The following is a 21,270-nucleotide window of genomic DNA, read 5'->3' on the forward strand; positions in this document are numbered from 1 at the left end:
AACTTCAGTTCCCTCATCTGTTTTGAGGGGATAAGACTATCTTCACTCTATATTTGGTGAGGATTAAATGAGCTAACGTGTAGGATGCTTAGAACGGTACCTGGCAATTAGTACGAACTCAGTGAATGTTAGTAATGCACAGTAAACTCCCGAAGTCTCACCCTATGTCACAGAAAAGCCACTTGGATTTTTATTGCAGGATGTGGGGGCATGAGAATGTTTGCGAAACTACACATACCTGGAGATGGGAAGAATGAATCATCTGCTAGGTTTAGGTTATTAATGGGGACTTGAAGCAAGATGGACTGTTATTCAAAATTACTGTTAGTATTCTTCCTCCGTTTTTTGAGGCCTATCTATATTCAACATAGAAAATAGCTGGTGTGTTACTAGGAGTGGGGTTACAGGCCAGTAGATCTACGGGGGGTCATTTGGGGCAGGAGTTCTTAACCTAGAGTCCATGAAATTATAGAGCAGCACTGTCCAGTATAACTTGCGGGGATGCTGAAACGCAGCTCGGGTTGCTCAGTGCCACCTAGTGGCTACTGTTTTGGCCATCACAGTTCTAGAGGGTCCCACTGATGGATTTGGAGATCTTCTGAAGTTTCTGTTACTTTATACAATACTGCATGTATATGTGTATGTTCTAGGAAGCAAATCCATGGCTTCCATCAAGTTCTCAAAACCACCAAAAAGATTAAGAACCACTAGTTTAGGTCTTCGGTGAAAAGTAAGTTAAGGGAAGTAAGTATGCCCTCCAGTAACCATTTTACTTGCTTCTATTTTCTTGTCCTCAGTGATAGGGGGCTCCCTGACTATTACAGAGAAAACACATTTGAATCTCAGATAAAGAGCCCCTACTAATCCTGGCCTTAGCTCTCATGGGCACTAGATTCTGTCTCTGGAGCTGCTTTCAGGCCTTCCCTAGGCCTTCTAGATTCCCTTGCACTCAAGTGGGGCAGCTGTCTGTGTGTGTGGTCTGCAAACCGGTAAACGATGAAACACACGGTGTTAAGACTTTCCGGTCTGTGCTTGTTGGTGAGGGAGCCGACAGACAAGCAGCTCTTAGCAGTCTGAACTGCTTCTTGCCCTGCCTCTGGCCCGAGGGTGCCCTGGCCTCCCGGCCTCTGCAACCCTAAGCCTTTGCTTGCTATCTGCCACTCACCCTGGCTTTGGTTTCATCCCACTTGACTAGACCACAGCTTTCTGTGATCGATGGATCAGGTGCACTTTTACGTATACCAAATCACTCTTTGATCTTAGTCTTAGCTTTGCAGTCCAATCATAAACAAAACGGTGACTTTAAACGGCATTTCATTTGAAAAGCATTTTCTTTTTTTGTTAATCTGAAATGTGTTGCTTCTCTTCATGGAAGTATAAAATAAGGCATTTTGCTCCACTTCCTATATTTTGGTAAAGTGTTCTAGAATTTACATTTTTCTTCAGATTAACATTAACTTGCTAATATTGTTTGGTAACGTTAATATTTAAACATTCTCCTCCATGTGGATCATAAATGACTACTTACCAACCCACATTTTATTGCAGAGCAATAAACTTTGTTGGGGGGGGAGGTGGGGACGGGAGGAGGGGGCACAGAAGAGGCGGCTCTCAGCGAGGGAAAGAGTGCTAGGATAGAGCAAGGAACTGAGCTGGGCACGATTTCACCAGCTGTCTCTGGACTGCCAGAAACACGGTTAGAGAGTTGTTTTAGTGAACTTCAAGATAACCCACTTCTAGGCTTCAGCTAAAAGAAACGTGTAAAGACGGCATTTGCCAGTCACCAGCCAACCCAGCTCACATATCGATTTTTATTTGAAAATCTCTGAACTGAAATGAATCCAGGACTCAGTTCCCAAATTCCTGCTTTTACCGCTTTTTCTCTCTTCTCCTGAACTCAATAAGAAAATGTTTCTCAGGTTTGACACAGTCAGAATTTTAGGAAGACTGACATCACACTTCAGTCCTAACTTCAATAATTCTCTTATCAAAATATTCAAAAGATAACGTAAAACTAAAAATTTAGTACACTGAATTTTTTAAATATTTATTTTGAGAGAGAGAGAGAGAGAGAGAGAGAGTAGGAGAGGGGCAGAGGGAGAGAATCCCGAGCAGGCCCTGCGCTGTCAGCACAGAGCCAGACACAGGGCTCGATCCCACGTATCATGAGATAACATCCCGAGCCAAAATCAATAGTCTGCCACTTAACCAACCGAGCCACCCAGGCACCCTAGTGCATTGATTTTAACACAGAACTAATTCACTCCTTGTTCACAGATTGGAGGACAACAGCCTTGAACACACAAGGAGTTTCCCTCGTTTTGGTTTTGTTTTAATATTGAAATACTGCTGACAGAGGCTTCAGGTGAAATGATCCTAAGAGGAAATGGATACAGAGAGGCCATCTGCCCTAGAAATCGTCCTGAAATCACCCTCCCAATCAGTCGTGAGCCAAACTCTCATGCTTCCTGTCTTTTTTGTAGTCAGGATATCCAGTACCAAAGCCTGGCCTGGGCTTCCCATGGAGCACAGAGAAGAGCCACGGGTGAAGGGACTGCAGAATTTCAAAGAAATGAGACAAGGATTTGGCTTCAAGATGAGGTGAGTGTTCACTGCATACAAGGGGAGAAAGAAAAGAAAACTTCGGACTCAATTGATATAAAAAGCTTTGAGATGTACTTAGGACTTTCTGTCATCCCATTACTGGTTTAATAAACCCCTTTTCTCGCCCTCACTTTCTTTCCCCTGGGGACAGGGTGACATTTTCAACTTTCATTTCTTCTCTCAGGTTTTAAGATCAGGAGAGAAGATAAAGAAGCTTCTTCAAAGCAGAAAAAAACCTGGAAACTCTGCATCCACTCACTGTAACTTTAGGGGGGAATGCTCTCCAAGGGTCTACTTTACAAAAAAGACTAAAAACCTTTAGAAAACCGATGTGGAAATCCTAAGACTTAGCAGAACTTATAGAGCATCCAACCACTCTATAGGAAGAAAGCCCTGAGAACTCCAACCAGGAAGAACCTCTCAACATTAGATTCTCTGAGCACCAGGGGACTCATTCAGGAAAAGAACCTCACCGGTGCCTTGGTTGTGGGCAAAGCTCCCTTCGTTCAGACTTTTGTAAATGCTAACATCTCCCATCAGAGGAGAGATCCCATGAATGCGCTACATCTTATGGAAAGCAGTGTGACTGTGTTTTAAGAATATTAAAATGTGGGGGTGCCTGGGTGGCTCCATCGGTTAAGTGTCTGATATCAGCTCAGGTCATGGTCTTGCGGTCGTGATATGGAGCCCTGAGTCAGGCTCCATGCTAAGCGTGGAGCCTGTGTGGGATTCTCCCACTCCCTCTCTCTCTGCCTCTCCCCCACTCATGCTCTCTTTCTCTCTCAAAATAAATAAATAAACTTAAAGAAGCTTAAAATATTTCTCTTCATTTTTTTTTAAAGTTTATTTATTTTTGAGAGACTGAGCGAGTGGAGAGGGGCAGAGAGAGGGAGGGAGAGAGAGTCCCAAGCAGGCTCCGCACTGCCAGGGTGGAGCCTGATGCAGGGCTTGAACCCATGAACTTCAAGATCATGACCTGAGCCAAAGTCAGATACTTAACTGACTGAGTCACCCAGGCGCCCTGTTTTTTCTCTTTATTTATTATTTATTTATTTTGAGAGAGACAGCAAGAGCTTGTGAGTGGGGGAAAGGCAGAGAGGGAGGGAGAGAGAAAGAATCCCACACAGGCTTGGCTACGTCAGCACAGAGCCAGATGCAGGTCTCAAACTCCCACACTGTTGGATCATGACCTGAGCCAAAATCAAGAATCGGATGCCTAACCAACTGAGCACCCCAGGTGCCCCTGTTTTTCTTTAATCAAGCAGTTCCACATCTGGGAAACTATTATGAAAGAGAAAAACAAAACAAAAGAGCAGCAACAAAAATAAAAGTCTTTACACACACATACACACACACTGTCCTGGTAATAAAGCACAGACTCCTCAACAAAGCTTTAAAGACCTTTGTGACACAGGCCCTGAACAGCTGACTCTGGCTCTCACCGCAAGTGAGAATAACTTTCTTCTGGGCTCCCAGGGTACTTTGTTTAGAACTTATATTTAGCACCAAACACAGTTGACCTTAGCTGGGAGGCTTAGTTATATAATCCTGCTCTGACCTGTGTCCTCTTCTGCTCTCCTGATATACCTACATCAACATCACACACATGACTGGGTCTTACAGGGTAGAGAACAATAAATATCAGTGCATTTTATTTCTAATCTCTGTTTAATGATAAAAGCATTTAAGGCTATGAGTTTTCCTCAAAGTACAGCTTTATTTCCCATAATTTTTATATACAACATTCTCTGTTGATCATTTCAAAATAGCTTGTCACTGCAGTTTTTATTTTACTTCCCCTTTAAGCCAAGAGTTGGTCAACTGGTCAAGAAAATTTTCCTTTTAAAACAAATTTCAGGGGGCGCCTGGGTGGCTCAATTGGGGAAGCATCTGAGTCTTGATTTTGGCTCAGGTCATGATCTCAAGGTTTGTGAGATCTAGCCCCATGTCAGGGTCTGCACTGTCAGTGTGGAGCCTGCCTGGGATTCTATCTCTCTCCTTCTCTCTCTCTCTGCCCTGCCCCTGCTCGTGTGTGCACTCTCTCTCTCAGCAACCCCCCCCCCAGATTTTTTTCTGCATTGATTAGAACATGAGGTTCATTCTACTCTGCTTTGAAAAGTTCATATAGGTTTTCCTATAGAAAAGGCTTGTTAAGTGTCCCCAAAGCCCTAGACAAGAAGGGTTCTATTTGTAGGACACAAATGTACTCTTGGACCTCTCAAGTATTTTTGGATCTTTGGAAGCACCCCTGTGCTTATGTGAAGGGGAAGTGAGATAGAGGAGTTTGAGTGGCTTCCCATTCTGCCTCCCTGTGGGTTTTTTTTTTTTTTTTTTTTACTTCTTCTTCCCTTGTTAAGAGGTTGTAAAAGCAAACAAACAAAAACATTCTAGGGACTTTATATAGCAACTGTTAACAGCTCCCTAGGTATTAAAGGTAGCAGTGAGAACAGGAGGCCAAAGGGCCTTGGAGAGGCCTCATCCCTTACTCCAGAGTTGTCTTCCCAAAGAGGCCATAGCTGTTTATCTTCTAGAAAGCAGAAAAAAACCTGCAGGGACCACGTTAAGATTTTTTCGATTGTGACCTTCCAGAATCTGCAGGGATTCTTTCACAGTGTGTTGTCTAGGCTAAAATCAAGGAAATCGGGGAAGAGACTGGTGACTAGGCCAAGGGGCTCACAACATGGGAGGGGAGTGGCAAGAGACAGTACACCTGGCCCTCCTGCACCTGCAGACACCTTCACATTCCTCAAGAAAGGTCCAAAGGACCCTCCTGGAAACTCTGTGGTCTTTAATTCTGAAATGAGTACTTGTCCTGAAATCCTCTCTCTCTCCTAGCCTAGTGATCTGGGCAGAATAATCTCAGAAACACCCACAGCTCAGACTTAAGCTTCCAGGCCCAGCTCCATGTTTCCTCTCCCCAAGTGCCCGGTGAGGATGGAGAACAATGTGGAAAGGGGAGCTCAGCTCTTGGCCTCTCCTCAGCACTTAGGATCAGTTCCGTCAGCCCCCAAGTCTGGGTGTTTGAACAACTCAGATGGGGGATTTTTCTATCCCCAGAATGAGACAGGTCCAACCTGTCTTTTCCAGTTGGTCAGACAGGACTTCTTAGAGGTCTAGCAAAGCCTATCCCCCCGCATTTTTTAAGGCTCCTAGAAAATTAAATATTATAAAAAGTGTGGTATAGTTTACGTGCTTGCATCTAGCATCTTTAACAGCCAACACAAGAACACAACTAGGTGTTTTGGTGGAAAGAACTTAAAAAGGTGAGACCTTTCATGAAGGTGAGACCTTACCAAATGGCCCCCGAGAGGCCTGTCCATGCCTACTTTGCATTCTGTACAAACTCTTTCATCTCTCCCAAATGGGGGCCCTTTCCTGGGGGGCAGGGAGAGCGGAGGCCAGCAGGAAAGAACCAGTGGCCCCTCGCCATGTGCTCGGGGATGGGGCACGCTTCCACTGCCTTGTCTCCTGGGACAATATAGTTCCCCCTGGGCAGGATGGAGTCCTCCTCTTCAAGGTTTCTCTCAGGGTTGTCCAAATGCTAGAGGGCCCCCAGCCAACCTGGTTGACTAGAGGAATGAGCTCGAGAAGCCCACGGAAGTAGTCTGGCTGCCTCAGGGCACCACATGTAGGCTCTCAACACGTGAACAGTCCGGAGGTGCCTTCTCACAAAATAGAAATAACAAAATCAAGGGGCGCCTGGGTGGTGCAGTCGGTTGGGCGTCCGACTTCAGCCAGGTCACGATCTCACGGTCCGTGAGTTCGAGCCCCGCGTCGGGCTCTGGGCTGATGGCTCAGAGCCTGGAGCCTGTTTCAGATTCTGTGTCTCCCTCTCTCTCTGCCCCTCCCCTGTTCACGCTCTGTCTCTCTCTGTCCCAAAAATAAATAAACGTTGAAAAAAAAAATTAAAAAAAAAAAAAAGAAATAACAAAATCAAGCAAGTAGACATCACATTTGTTAATTATGGTGATGTTAAATATGGATGGTGACATCGGTATTTATGTTCTGTGTTATTAAAAATCTATCTCCCAAGGTTATTCCAGCCAATCTGGCTGTTGGTTTGAAGCAGGGTGTGTGCTCCAGCCACAAGAAGAAGTCTCTTCCAACAACAAAGGGAAGAAAGAAAGCTGTAGGTTCTGCTGCGGGGAGGGCGGCAGGGAACACGAGAGGTGGGGACCCGGGGTCCTGGCCCTGGCACGGCTTCCTGTCCACCCCGCCTGCTCTGCGATGCTGGGAGTACCCCTCAGGCCTTTGTATTTTTTTTCCTCAAGACCCTGCTGGCAGACAGACGAGCCATTCACATGAGACTTGTACTTCTCAAAGGCTCCCCTCTGTCTCCTCCTCAAAACTCAGGGTCTGCAAGTTCCCTCTGCAGTTCCATCAGGCAGCTCCAACAGCGTAGAGCTTCCCCTGGGAAGCAAGCAGGCAGCTTGTGGGACTGAAGCTATTTCAGAAAGTGCCGTGCTTTCTGTCCTTACAACGGTTTTGTTCAACAAGGTCCCTGGGCAGAGGACTTAGAGAGTAGGCATCAGACCCAGCACAGACAGAAGCCGCTTACCAAGACGTTTCATCCTCGGAGCTGGCTGTGGCCAGAGGGTGAAAGATGCAGAGCTTGAGCGGGGCTCCATGGCGCACAGCGCTCAGCCCTGGAAAGGGAGGACGCAGGCTCACTATCAGCCAAAGCTTCTCGCAATTCCATGGCCAGGTGCGTACAGCCAACCCATCGCTTTGCCAACGAGGACTGCTGGCTGACAAGTGCTAAGCAGCCACTTCTGAAACCGCTGGTGCCGGGTCAGTTACTCACAGTCTAGACCAGTGGTTCCGATTCTTGTAAACAATGGATTCATCTGCAGAGCTTTAAAAACTTCTAACACCTGAGGGGGCGCCTGGGTATCAGTCAGTTAAGCCTCCCACTTCGGTTCAGGTCATGATCTCACAGTTCGTGAGTTGGAGCCCCGCGTCAGGCTCTGTGCTGACAGCTCAGAGCCTGGAGCCTGCTTCGGATTCTGTGTCTCCCTCTCTCTCTGCCCCTCCCCCGCTTGCTCGCTGGCGCTTGTGTGCACACGCACGCTCTCTCTCAAAAATAAATAAACATTAAAAAAAATTAAAAACTCTGAGACCCGCTGTCTTAGTCCATTTGGGCTGCTATAACAAAATATTACAGCCTGGGTGGGTTATAAACAACAGAAATTTCTTTCTTTTTTAAAAAAGATTTTATTTTAAATAATCTCGATGCCTAATGTGGGGCTCAGACTCATAACCCCAAGATCAAGAGTCTCCATGCTCCACTGACTGAAACGGCCAGGCACCCCCCAGAATTTATTTGCCATAGTTCTGGAGGCTGGAAGTCGCAGCAGATCAGGGTGCCGGTATGGTCAGGGGAGTGCCCTCTTCTGGGTTGCAGACTGCTGACCTTTAGTACTCACAGGGTAGAGGGGGCTTGGGAGCTCTGTGGGGTCTCTCTTATAAGAGGTTTAATCCCATTAATGAGGGATCCACCCTCATGACCCAAGAAACTCCAAAGGTCCCACAGTCTAATCCCATCACACCAGGCATTAGGATTTCAACATAGGAATTTTGAGAAGACACAAACTTTCAGACCACAGAACCTGGGTGCCACCCCCTGGAGGTTCTGATGTATTTGGTCTGGGCATCAAGATTTTTTACAGCTCTCCAGATGACTCTACTGTGCTGCCAGAGATGAAAACCACTGACCTGGACATTAATTTGAGGAATGGCATAAGAAACTTGGAAGGAAGCAACAGGCCCAGTAGAGGATTTCCAAAGAGACTCCGTTTGCAGTGACTGGTAAAAGAAACGAAAGAGGTGGGTGTGCTCTGCTTTAATGAAGGTCACTATAAGTCATGGGTCAGGTTGAATTTCCTGTTGAAAGTCTTTTAACATCACGTTAAGTGTGGTAGGTTAAAAATGGCCGCAAATTCCTTATTACTTATTGACAAGGGGTGCCTAGAGTGGCCTTGGTGACAAGCTTGGGCAACAGAATGAAGTGGACATGACCTTCTGGGCCTATCTAAGAAGTCTTGAAGCCACCACCTGGGGCTTCCTGGAATGCTACCTCTGAGAACACCAGCCGCCATTTAAGAAGGCTGATTATCTTGAGACCGCCATGCCATGAGGAAGCCCAAGCTACGCACACGGACAGAGACAGACGTGCAGCAATCTACCTGTTCCAGACAGCCCAGCGCAGGCACGCCACACGCAGGTGAAGAAGTCACTTGGATATTCCAGTCCCAGCAGACACAAGGGGGGCAAGAACCAAGCAGACAGCCAGTACTGAAGCCACAGACACATAACCCCAGTCAAGTATCCCATTCCTTTCCAGCAATCTCTGGACATGGGAGCCACCCCAGCTGAAGCTCCAGTCACGGAGCAGACATGAGTTGTCCCTGTTGTGCCCTGCTCAAAACCCTGACCACAAAATTGTGAGAGGAGAAAGGCTGTTTTTACACCACTAACTTCTGGGGTGTTGGTTATGCAACAATAGATAACCAGAACCACAGTAGTACATAAATAAAGTCATTGTACAAGATTCAAAGAATATAGATGTATACAAAGAAAATGGGGAAACTTTTCCATCACCCCCTCATTTCACTTTTTCTCCTTTTTATAGGTAACAGCTGGCTGTACATCCTACCCATTTCCTGACGTGTTTACGCACGTATATGTATTTGTTATGTGTACGTGTGACGCGATACACATTTTCCCAGTTTTTTAAAATAACAACAGTGCGCGTGGATCAAGATGCACAGGCCTTGCGTACTCTCATCAGGTGCACGGTATGCCACGGGATGGGCATACCACACTTGTACTTACTATCTCTTCTACTGGTAGACATTTAGGTTGTTTTCAATTCTTGGTTTCATGAGCAATTCTGTGAGGGACATCTTGTAGTGCGACTTTGCATACATCCAGCCATTTCTTTAGGATAGTCCTAGAAACAGAATAACTGAATCAACGGGTATGTGCATTTTTTAGGCTTTTGGGGTGGTAAAATGGAACCTAAAATTTACCATTTTAACTACTGTTAAGTGTACAATTCGGTGGCATGAAGTACGTTCACATTATTGTACAACCATCACCAGCACTCGTCTCCAGAACTTTTTCATCATCCTGGATGGAAAAGTCTTAAGCACTAAATAACTCTCCACTCCCCTCCCCTCCCAGGCCCTGATCATGACTACTCTACTTTCTGTCTCTACGAACTTGAATACTCTAGGTACATCATATAGGTACAATCATACATTTGCTCTTTCGTGTCTGGCTTACTTCATTTAGCATAACGCTTTCTAGATTTATCCATGCTATAGCATGTATCAGAATTTCCTTCTTTTTCAAGGCTGAATAAGTGGGTAGGTACATCACTCAGCCAGGGCCACACAACTGGTTAACGGAAGGCACTGTATTCTCACTGAGGCAGTCTGGCCCTGGAGCCTGTGCTATGAAGGCATATGAGGCACTCACAGGATTCTTACATCACGCATAAATTTAGTGCTAATATACGTTAGCTTCAACCGTTAAGTGTCACCCGTGGCAGTTCCAAAGCTATGATTTTTGGTGTTTTGATACCCTCCTGCCACCACTAGATCAATCTTGGAAAATGTTCTGTGTGGTCTTTGATGTCTGATTTTAGCTTTGACTTACAAGGTTGTTGTCTCCTAACTACTGCCTGCAGCATTAAGAACTGTTTCAAACTGCTGTCTTCTGCAGATGGTCCTTGGGGTGGGGGGTGGGAGGGGAGTGTCCACTGTGCTTCTACCGCCAGCCCCAGAGACCACGTGCGAGGGCACCCCCTCCAGGAAGCAGAAGTGCCACGTGAGCTTGGGGATGCACAGCTAGGTCACGCCCTGTGTGAAGGCTCTCGTGCAAACACTAAGACCTTCCTGGGCAAGTGGCCTTACCGTCATTTCAGCTCAAATTTTTTTAAATTGTGGCTTCTGTTGTGTGACATCAAGGGAGTCAAGGCTTGAGACCTTAAGTCTGTATCTGCATTAACTTGATGCCTGCAGCACGTGTGTGCGTGTGTGCATGTATGTGTGTTTAAGTTTAGAGGTAGGTTTGTGCCGTGCGTTTAACTTCAGAGGCAGGTCTGTTCTGTTTCTCCAGTATTGGCAAACCTCACATATTATTTGAAAATCTCACACATGTGTTTCTCTGTGGGCACAGCCTGCATTTTAAAAATCATTTTCCTACTCCTCTGCACTGCAATGAAAAAAAAGCGTTCCAGTTAATGAGGTTTTACTTAAGTTTTTGTTATAAAGAATAATGAGCAGGGGCACCTGGCTGGCCCAGTCCTAAGAGCATGCAACTCTCGATCTCAGGGTCATGAGTTCAAGCCCCATGTTGAATATATTTACGGACTATGTTTCAAGTGTCACAAAAAGTTTAAATGTTCATTGAAAACCACAAAAATGTATGGAGCACAGAGTGAAAACCACAGCCCCTGTCTCTAATTCTACTTTCTACAGGTGCCATGTTATTTCTTGTCTCGCTTCAGATACTGGAATTTTGAAAATATTTTTCATACTTTTTACAAACGTGGGATTATAGTGCCATATTGTACCATAAACACGCTTTTAGTCAAGTTCTGTAGTGACCATCTCTGCACATGAGCACATGGAAAACCACGGCACATTTCCAACAGATGCAGCGCAGTCCATGGAGCAGATTCACCGAAATTTACTCGGCCAGTGGTCTGGTGATAGGCTAGGTTGTTTATGGCTTCTAACTAATTGCCAAGTGTGGCAGGCAAGGGAATGTTCCACAAGGTTGACGAGGATTTGAGTAAGAAGGTGCCCCTCACACTGATAGGGGAAAATCTGTTACTAGACAGCCGACAGGACTCACAGGGGAATTCTAGACCTTGCCCGAAGACTCTCCTTCTGGGTTCTTCTTCCCACCCCACTTGCCCCGCTCCAACAGACTGTAAATTGTCCCCGCTGCTGATGCTCGGGAGAATGATCTCCTCTGAGCCTGCCGGTGTAACATAAACCTCCCGCCTTCCAAGATCTCCATGTGCCGCTTGGTTCTTCCGCTGGTGATCCAGACCAGGTTATGTAACATTTGGTTCCCTGAAGGGGAAACCCAACCGCGCTGGCCCACTGTTGCCACCGGTTTGGGAAAATGGAGAGGCGGTGACGGAACGAGGAGCCTCAAGGGAGAAGGCGCACCCTGACTGGATTTCGGCAGTCTCCCGCTCGGTAGCCTCGGGCCAGCCTGCTCTGCCATTCCCGCCGGACTCGAGGAGACTTAGCAGGTGAGGCCCTGGACCCAAGGTCGAATACCAGAAGGCCTGGGACCCAATTCTGTCCTGTCCAGCCCACCCATAGTGGTGGAAGGGGAACCTGATCATTCCCCGGAGACCTCAGTGGTCTCACAGGGAGAAATTCTGTGGGAGGGAATGTAGCAACCTCTGGTGTGTACGTGAGTGTGAATGTGCGACTCGGTCCGGCTTGCCTGCTGAGTTCGATTCTGTGGCTCCACGGGCGGGCACCCTTAAGGTCCCCAAAAGCTCACGGAGTCTGAGTGGACCCATCTGCAATTCCATGGTGAACAGCACACAGTCTATGCCGGCATCGGAATAGTTTCCGATCGTAAGTCACAAAGCTGAGACTGCTACAGCTAAGTGTCACCCAAGTTCCTTCGGGACACGGCCAGACAGGCATCTGACTGGTCTCCTCATTAGAGGGGGCACCCTTACACCTCTGTCTCACAGGAACATTATGGGGTCGGGACAGAGAAAAAAAGGTGTTTTCAGGAGACTATGGAATTAATATAACCACCGGCAAGTTAAGGACCTTATGTGACTTGGTGTAGGATGGCCCTCAGAGGGAACCTTAGATGTCCCAACGGTCTGCCACATCTGGCATGTTGTCGCCACAGACCCAGGTTACCCTGATCAGCTCCCATATATCGACTCCTCGTTAGAGACTGCACAAACCCTTCCCCCTTGCGTGTGATCTACCTGCAACAAACAGGGACAGGCTAGGGTCTTCGTCACCTCGACAAAGTAGCTCAAGGAAGGTCAACGGAAGTCCCAACCTCCACAGGTTCTCACTGGCGATCCAGAGGAAGAACCAATCTTGCCCCCACCATATGAACCTCCCGGTTCCCGATACTCCGCCACCTTCGGTCTCCCCACCACCTCTGGACCCAGCAGATCTTCTCTCCCTTGGACCAGTGGCCAGATTGCGCCCTCGGCCAGGCACAGCACTCTCCAGGTGCCGGTCCACAGCCACCGGTACCAAGAGGCTCTCCTCCAGGGGATCCGAGCAGGGGCTAAGAAGCCCGTGAGTCTGCCCAGCCCAAGGGGAATCCCCTGGGGATTATTATGAAGGCCTACGCGAGGCTTACACCCGTTTGACCTCGAGGCACAAGAGAGCCACAACAAAAGGACAGGGAAGGTCCAGCTGCCAAAAGGGGGAAGCCCAAAACCTCCTTAGCAAGCGATCAATGTGCCCACTGCAAAGAAAAAGGACATTAAAAGAATAAATGTCCCAACCAGGTAAAGGCCCTTGAAACCCAACCGATATGCACAAGAACCCTGCAAAAAAGACTTCATAGGCCTGGCAGGAATAGATTCAGATTGAGGGGGACCAGGCTCACTTCTTCTCGGCCCCCATGAGCCCACAGTCAAAATAAAAGTAGGGGGCCAAACTACGACTTTTATGTAAACTCGGGGGCCACACGGTACGGCATGAGTTCCTCTACCTACCTGAGTGCCCTATCCCTCTCCTCGGCCAGGATATACTCTCAAAGCTGGGGGCCCAAATAACCTTTGGGCCAAAAGACGCACCAGCCTCCAACTGAATTAAAAAATGGAGGTTCTCCTGTGCCCAGGCCCAACCGAGCAGCCCACCTGAATTCAGGACTGCCCTCCCCACTGTATGGGCCTAGGACAACCCCCGCCCCCACCCCCCCACCGACTTGCCCACCACCGGCCCCTGTCATTGTAGAATTAATCCCAGGGGCTCGACCGCAGAGACAGTGGCAATACCCCCTCCCACAGGAGGCAAGGGCAGGCATCCAAGAACACCTGACAAGACTCAAAGAAGCAGGCATGCTGGCTGAATGCCAATCAACCTGGAACACCCCACTTTTGCCAGTCAAGAAGCTGGGAGGAGGGTATCCACCCAATTCAAGAAGTGACCGTCTCCTTGCACGCAGTGGTCCCGAACCCATACACCCTCTTCAGCCAGATTCCAGGCTCTGCCAGATGGTTTACCTGCCTAGACTTAAAGGATGTCTTCTTCTGCCTCCGCCTGCCCCCCCCCCCCTCCTTCCCAAGCCAACCCTCGTTTGCCTTCAAGCGGACCGAAGCAGACACAGGGCGTCAGATGCAAATGACTTGGAGGTGCCTCCCACAAGGGTTTAAAAAACTCACCTGCCCTCTTTGGGGAGGCACTGGCCAGAGACCTCGCTGGCTTTCAAAGGGAGGCCACACACTGCACCCTTCTCCAGTATGCAGATGAGCTCCTCCTTGCCAGCAATACCCAAGAGAATTGTACAGAGGGCACAGGGCCCTCCTCCAACTTCTGTCGAACTCAGGGTATCAGGTATCATGGAAAGAGAGCTCTAGAGCTGGAGAAAAAGAAGGTCATCACTTCCCTACCCCAGACACAAACTAAGAGGGGGCTACAAGAATTCCTGGGGGCTGCGGGATTCTGCCGAATCCAGATTCCCAGATTCTCAGTAATAGCAAGATCTCTCTATAATCTCCTGTTAGGGCCAGATCGAGAATGCCCTGTCTGGCAGAGGAGGCCAAAGCTGTCTTCCTAGAGATAAAGGCCGCCTTGGGGCAGGAACCAGCCCTTGGCCTGCCGAATATAGAAAAGCCTTTATTCTCTTTGTGCATGAGAAGGAAAAGGTCATCCTCAGGGTTCTCACACAGACTGTTGGCCCTGTCGAAGAGGATGGACCCAGTGGCAGCGGATGGCCACTAGGCCTTAGGGCACAAGCGGCCACAGTTCTGCTCATTAAGGAGGCAGAGAAACTCACCCTGGGACAAGAACTAAGGTTCCCCATGCTGTCACATCTCTCACGCCTCTCCAACTCCCAGCTAGCACAATAGGAGGGGCTCCTCTGCAAGAATCCACGGGTCACTCTCAAAACAGCGTGGACGCTGAACCGCACAACTTTCCTACCTTCCAAGAAAGAGAAACCAGATCGTGACTGCTCTGAGGTGACCAAGAGAGTTTTCGCAAGCCGCCCGTATCTGCGTGACCAGGCCCTAGAGAACCCAGACCTCACCTTGTTCAGGGACGGTGGCAGTTTCATCACAGAGGGCGTTCGAAAGGCAGGGTATGCAGTGACATGCCTTAATCCAAGCCCTCACCATTAGCAAGGACAAGCGAGTCAACTGACTCCCGGTACACCTTTGCTACCGTACACACACGGGGCAATCTACAAAGACAGGGGCCTCCTCACCACGGCGGAGAAGGCCATCAAAAACAAGGAGGAAATACTAAAGCTCCTCGAGGCTGTCTGGCTTCCAAAAGAAGTTACAGTTCTACCCTGCAAAGGACACCAGAAGGGAGACGACCCTACAGCACGAGGAAATCGTCTAGCAAAGGAGCCAAGGTGGCAGCTAATAAGGAGGTAGACACAGCTCCCTCCCTTATCCGCGCCGCGACCCCCACCAGGAGTTCAAAGAAGAAATTGTCCCCCGGTTCGGCCTGCCGGCCACAATCCACGGTGAAAATGGACCTGTGGACATTATACAAACTTTAACCAGCTCCCTCAAAGCTTTACAATGTTTACCGGCCTCAAAGCTCAGGGAAAGTAGGGCGAATGAATCTCACCCTCAAGGGAACCTTAGCCAAGTTCCGCTAGGAAACAGACCTCCCATGGCCGGACCTGTTGCCCCTGGCCCTCCTGCGTGTCCACTGCACACCAGGAACTCAAGGTTTCTCCCTTTTTGAACTAATATATGGAAGGCCCCCTCCATGTTAGGGAGCCTCCCAGAAAGGAAATAAGAAAACAACTTCAAGCGTTAGGGGCCACCCTAAATGAGTTTCAACGATACCCTCGAGAAAGCGCCAATCTCTTTAGGATGCCCTGTACATCACTTCTCACGGAGGGACTCACTCTAGGCCAAAGACTGGAAAAAAGATCCTCTCAAACCACAGTGGACTGGGCCTCATACTGTTATTCTGGCCACCCCCACTGCCCTCAGGGTCACAGGTATCACTCCACGGGCCCACCACTCCAGAGTCAAGAGGACCAATCCTGAGGAGCCTCAGACTTGGAAGAATGACCCAAGTCCAATCTTCAGCCCTGCTCCAGCTACACCCTGGAAGCTGGCTGGTCTATACAGGGCAGAAGCTTGAGGACTCACCAGGCCTATAAAATAAATAGACTGTTCTTACTCCTTGCCATCAGATTGGCAGAGGTTGCCCCAGAAAGCTGGGGAAACAGTGAGAGGTTCCTGTCTGCAATCACCTTCCTCTTATGGATAGGCTGTTTTCTTGGTATTGATTGCCTCTAATCTGGGCCCCACTGTGGAAGAATCTGGGGGGTTTAAAAGCTTAAATGTGGTGTAACCTCTTTCAGTCCGCTGGTTTGCCTGCGAGTAAGGTTGCCAGTGCCATGTGGGGGAAGTGTTTGCACTAAAGTATGTGCCTCAAGCTTCAGGAAAAAGAGATTAAAAGATTCTCAAGATAAAAGTTGGTGCTTAGATTACCCTTCAGTCTTAAGGCTTGGGTTAAACGAGCAGTGTTACTACCCGTCCTCCTAGGGGCAGTGATAGCCACGGGGATAGGGACATAGGCTCTTGTGTGGGACTAACGAGTGGCCAACTCCCTAGTGTCCCTACAGAGCCCAATAAGTTCCCTGGCAGGAGTTGCCCTCCAGAACAGACGGGCACTTGACCTCCTCACTGCCAACAAAAGGGGCACCTGCATCCTCCTCAGAGAAGAATGCTGTTACTTTATAAACCAGTCAGGAACAGTCACAACCAAAGTCAGGGAACTGAGAGAAAGGACCAGCCCGAAATAAATAAAGATGATGCCCTCGAATACGGCCTATATCCGTTTAAAGGGGCATCAAAGGGGGGAATGATAGGGGAAAATCTGTTATAAGACGGCCAACAGGACTGATAGGGGAATTCCAGTCCTTGCCACAAGACTCTTGTTCTGGGGTTTTTTTCCCACCCCGCTTGCGGTGCTCAAACAGACTATAAGTTGTCCCCGCTGCTTAAGCTCAGGACTCAGACCTCTGGAGAATGATCTCCTCTGAGCCCACCAGTGTAAAATAAACCTCCTGCCTTCCAAGATCTCCCAGTGCCGCTTGGTTCTTCTGCTGGGTGATCCAGACCAGTTTCCGTAACAACACTACCATGCAGGTGACAGTCTGGTTATGCTTAACCTGAGACTAGAAAGTAGTCTCGATGGGAAGGACTTAAACAAATAGAAAGTTGGAACTAGAAATACAGATACACCTAGTGGAGTGTTCCTCCCTCGATTCTCCTGCAGTATACGCGGATCAAAGATCTTTCTTGAAGGTGAAATATGTAAGACAATGAAAAAGTACGGGCGCTCTGACTGACGTGAGCATCTATGCCTAGAGGTCCCTACTAGGTTCCCCCAGGTGGACTTCAGGAACTCCATGAACCCCCTGAAATGACACACGAAACTGCAGGTGCTGGTGTTTTCCTGAACAAAACCATTATCTCTATGGCTCACAGCACTTCCCTACATTTTTCAAAATGAATGATATAGAAGGGTTTAAGAATCTCTACCCTAGGGGTCTTGCAACGGCAGTGCTGGCGACGGGATGAGTGACCCACTTTTTTCAATGCTCCCATCAGGACCAGAAACGACGGTTTTCTCCCCTCTCTGGAAGCCAGGAGACAAGGGCCCGGGGCAAGGGTGCCCCACGACCTGCCCGTCCTCGGCCGGGCAAGGCCTGGGGTACACAGTGGGCACTCGGTAAATACTTGCCGTAAACACGAGTGAACGAGGTCTACAGTCTCTTACAGAGTGGAGGCCTGGGGGAAGCAAAGGCCGCGGCGCAGCCCCCGCGCACCCACGTCCGCCAACCTCGGGCCACCGTGGACCGCGACCACTGCCACCTCTCGGCATCGTGCAGGGGATACCAGCGGCCACCGCCGCGCCTCCTTGGCGCTAGGCGCGGGCCGCTACGGGCAGACGCAGGTATAGGCTGCTGAGGCCGCCAATCCCGACCACGGCGCCGTGCCCCAGAGCCCCCTGGGAGACGTAGGCCCCCCGTGAGCCCGCCCACCCGCCCTCCGATTGGCTTTGCGTACCCCCGGAGCCCCCTGGGAGACGCAGTTTAGGGCACGCTGGCCCGGCGCGGGAGACCCAGGCGGTGACCGCGCGGCTCGTGGGGCGCCAACCCCCTGGGCGGGTCGCGTCTCCTACCGCTCTCCCTCCCTCGGGCGGAGCCCTCGGGGCCACGGCGGAGACCGCGTGCGGTGTGGTTCTCGCTCCCAGCGCCTGGAGCCGACACTTCCCTTTTATCCTCGGGCTGCTCTTCCCGTAGACACACCCCGTGCTGCCCAAGCAGCCTCCCCTGGGAGCGATTCTCCCACGGGGTTGCTCCCGGGCGTGAGACCCGCGGAGCGGGGTCTTCCTGCCCCCACGCGCCGAAGTGAGTGCGGCCGCGGGAACCGCGCGCCGTGGGCGGAGGGGGTCTCGGAGGTGATGGCTGTTCGGGGACGGGGATCTTCCGTCCGCCCCTCGGACGCCAACCACGACAAGCCCGGCGCTGAAGGAAGGTGATACTGACTCACGGTGCCAGGCTCTTTTGCATACATTATCTCACTGAAATTCCCAAACCACCCATTTCACTTAGAGGAGACCAGCTCAGAGAAGTCGAATAACTGGCCCCGGTCACACAGGTCCTAGATCTTGGAGTCCCGTTTTTTCCCCCACTACTTTGTGCACATTGGAGACTCAACAACAGTTTCGATGCAAGGTGCTGAATGACCGAAGCACTCGGGGCAGCTTGGCCGCGGGGAGGGGGGTGGGGTGGGAGGCGGTAAGGAGACAGGGAGGTGGGAGTGAGGACAGGATAATGCAAACCAAACCTCAAAGGATGCCAAAGAAGGGAGAGCAGTTGCCTTCCAGGCAACTGGGTTTTTCTCTTCACTAACCTGTAAGCCTTTGACGGTCAGGGACTGTACGCGCACAGCCAGCCTCCTAGTAGGGTCCCTAAAAATATTGTCAGAACAAATTTTTTTCAATGTTTTAAATTGTAAAATGTTTAAATACAAAAAAAAATTGTAAAGAATAAAATGAATACTCTCTTACCCTCTATATAGATTTAACAATCAGAATAAATAATGTATAGCACTTTGTACCTTATGAAGCTTCTTACTTGGCATTAGCATATTGCAAATGAAACTCATTGGTGAACCAACCAAGGAACTATTCGACACCACAACTGCACAACATCCACAGTTCAAGGCCACCCCCAGTAGCCTACCTTGGGGATCTGGCTTGCTCTCCGTTTCCATCCTGCTTGGGAGGTTGTAGGTGGCCAAAGAACTTGGTTTGTTCTCAGAAAGCACAGTTACAAATATGTGTCTCAATGGGAGGTTCATTGCCTGGAAATTCACTTTGAACTTGAGAAGTTAGCCTCTCAAAGTCTCAGATTTCTCCCTTAAAATTTAATAGACTGGAGTGTAGGGAGAGTTGGGTCACAATGGGATCTATTCAGCATCGTATTAACACAGGAACTCACTCTTCCATGATCTTGCCAATGGTTCGTTCTTTTTCTCAATAACAGATATGTACTATATTTAAATACCATAAACCTTTATCATGATGGTGGGGGGGGGGAACAGCACTGGTACCCCCTTGAAGGCAAAGCTAATTATAAAATACTTTTTAAAAATGTTTTTAATGTTTATTTATTTTTGAGAGAGAGAAAGAGATGCAGTGCCAGTGGGGGAAGGGCAGAGAGAGAGGGAGGCACAGAATCAGAAGCAGGTTCCAAGCTGTCAGGGCAGAGCCCGATATGGGGCTCTAACTCATCAACTATGAGATCATAACCTGAGCCTAAGATGGGTGCTTAACCGACTGAGCCACCCAGGTGCCCCTCAATCAAACATTGTTTTTTTGTTTTGTTTTAATTTTTTTTTACATTTATTTATTTTTGAGAAACAGAGTGAGACAAAGTGTGAGTGGGGGAGGGGCAGAGAGAGGAGACACAATCTGAAGCAGGCTCCAGGCTCTGAGCAAGCGGTCAGCACAGAGCCTGACGCGGTTCTCGAACCCACAAACTGTGAGATCATGACCTGAGCCGAAGTCGGATGCTCAACTGACTGAGCCACCCAGGTGCCCCCCCTCAATTAAACATTGTAAAGACATTCCGAGAGGGGTGCCTGGGTGGCTCAGTCGGTTGAGTATCTGACTTTGGCTCAGGTCACGATCCCATGGTTCCTGAGTTTGAGCCCTCTGTGGGCGGGCTATAATCTTCTTTGCACGTTTTTTCATTAAAAAAAAAAAAATTACTGGAACCTCAAAAAATGGAAGCTTAGTGATCTTCTCTTGACCTAGAGGCCTCAGTGTCATCAAAACACTACCTTATAAGTCCATGATCCAGAAATGCCCGTGTTGCGAAATTATCACTGCAATTGCAAAATATCCTGCTGTGGACTGGAAAGCCCAACTTCCTACCCAATCCTGTCGTATGTACGTGAGCCTCAGCTCAAAGGAGTTTCCCGGCAAGGGAAGACAGGGCAGGTTGTTGTACTATTTGGTTTCTGTCTCGGCAGGGGGAGGCTGCCTGCGACGTAGCTGTGTCACTGCCTTCTGGAAGCTTGTACAGGTCCTGGTCCCAGAGACGCGCAGTCAACACCCTTCTTGCCCAACCTGAGAATATCACACATCTAACATTTGCATCACATGTATGCATTTGGATCCATCCATTTTTTTAGAGAATATGTTGGGTTTGGGGTTATTTTTCTGAGGAGGATCCAGAAAACCAAAAGCACTGGATACTCTGTAACAATATGAAGTACGAGGACTGACTGGACAATAAGAAAAATTCAACTAAGCAGAACTCAATCTAAGAATGATCCCAGGCTGGTCACACACTGGCAGGTGACACACGGTGCTGTTTGTCCTGCCAGGCATCAGAATGTTGTAACTGACCTGTGGTCAGAATGACCATTTTGAGCCTCCTTGGTCAGCTGGAAAAAGAGACATTACTGGTTAGTGAGGAATAGTAAAATAATAAAATTATTATCATGCACGGGGCGCCTGGGTGGCTCAGTCGGTTGGGCGGCCGACTTCGGCTCAGGTCACGATCTCGCTATCTGTGAGTTCGAGCCCCGCGTCGGGCTCTGGGCTGATGGCTCAGAGCCTGGAGCCTGCTTCCGATTCTGTGTCTCCCTCTCTCTCTGACCCTAACCCACTCGCATTCTGTCTCCGTCTCTCTAAAAAATAAGCAATAAATACATACATATATACATACATACATACATATCATGCAGATGGACAATATTGCAAAGTGGCTAAAAGAGGGAGTTTGAATCCTGGCTGAGTCACTGGGCAAGTCGCTAAACCACTAATCCTGGCTGTAAATGAGGATGATGAATCCTGCCCTAAGGGGTGCTGCAGAGATTCCAGGAGATCATGCGTAGAAAGCAAGCCGTGCCTGGTACAGAGCACGCACCGTTGG

At 48.9% G+C, this 21,270-nt stretch overlaps 2 long non-coding RNA genes across 2 annotated transcripts; one reads left to right on the forward strand and one right to left on the reverse strand.

Moving 5' to 3' along the window:
• Positions 1-1,957: 1,957 nt before the first annotated feature.
• Positions 1,958-3,252, forward strand: LOC147573177 (uncharacterized). The gene is made up of 3 exons (XR_015245492.1): positions 1,958-2,365; positions 2,484-2,601; positions 2,789-3,252. It is a non-coding gene; the product is annotated as an uncharacterized LOC147573177 (long non-coding RNA).
• A 3,289-nt stretch (positions 3,253-6,541) lies between these two features.
• LOC147573178 (uncharacterized) lies at positions 6,542-20,935 on the reverse strand. The gene is made up of 2 exons (XR_015245502.1): positions 17,562-20,935; positions 6,542-9,556 (listed from the first exon to the last, which is right to left on the reverse strand). It is a non-coding gene; the product is annotated as an uncharacterized LOC147573178 (long non-coding RNA).
• Positions 20,936-21,270: the final 335 nt, after the last annotated feature.

Source organism: Puma concolor, chromosome E3, assembly GCF_028749965.1.
Source record: "Puma concolor isolate L17-30 chromosome E3, mPumCon1.1.hap2, whole genome shotgun sequence".
Classification (NCBI taxonomy): domain Eukaryota; kingdom Metazoa; phylum Chordata; class Mammalia; order Carnivora; family Felidae; genus Puma; species Puma concolor.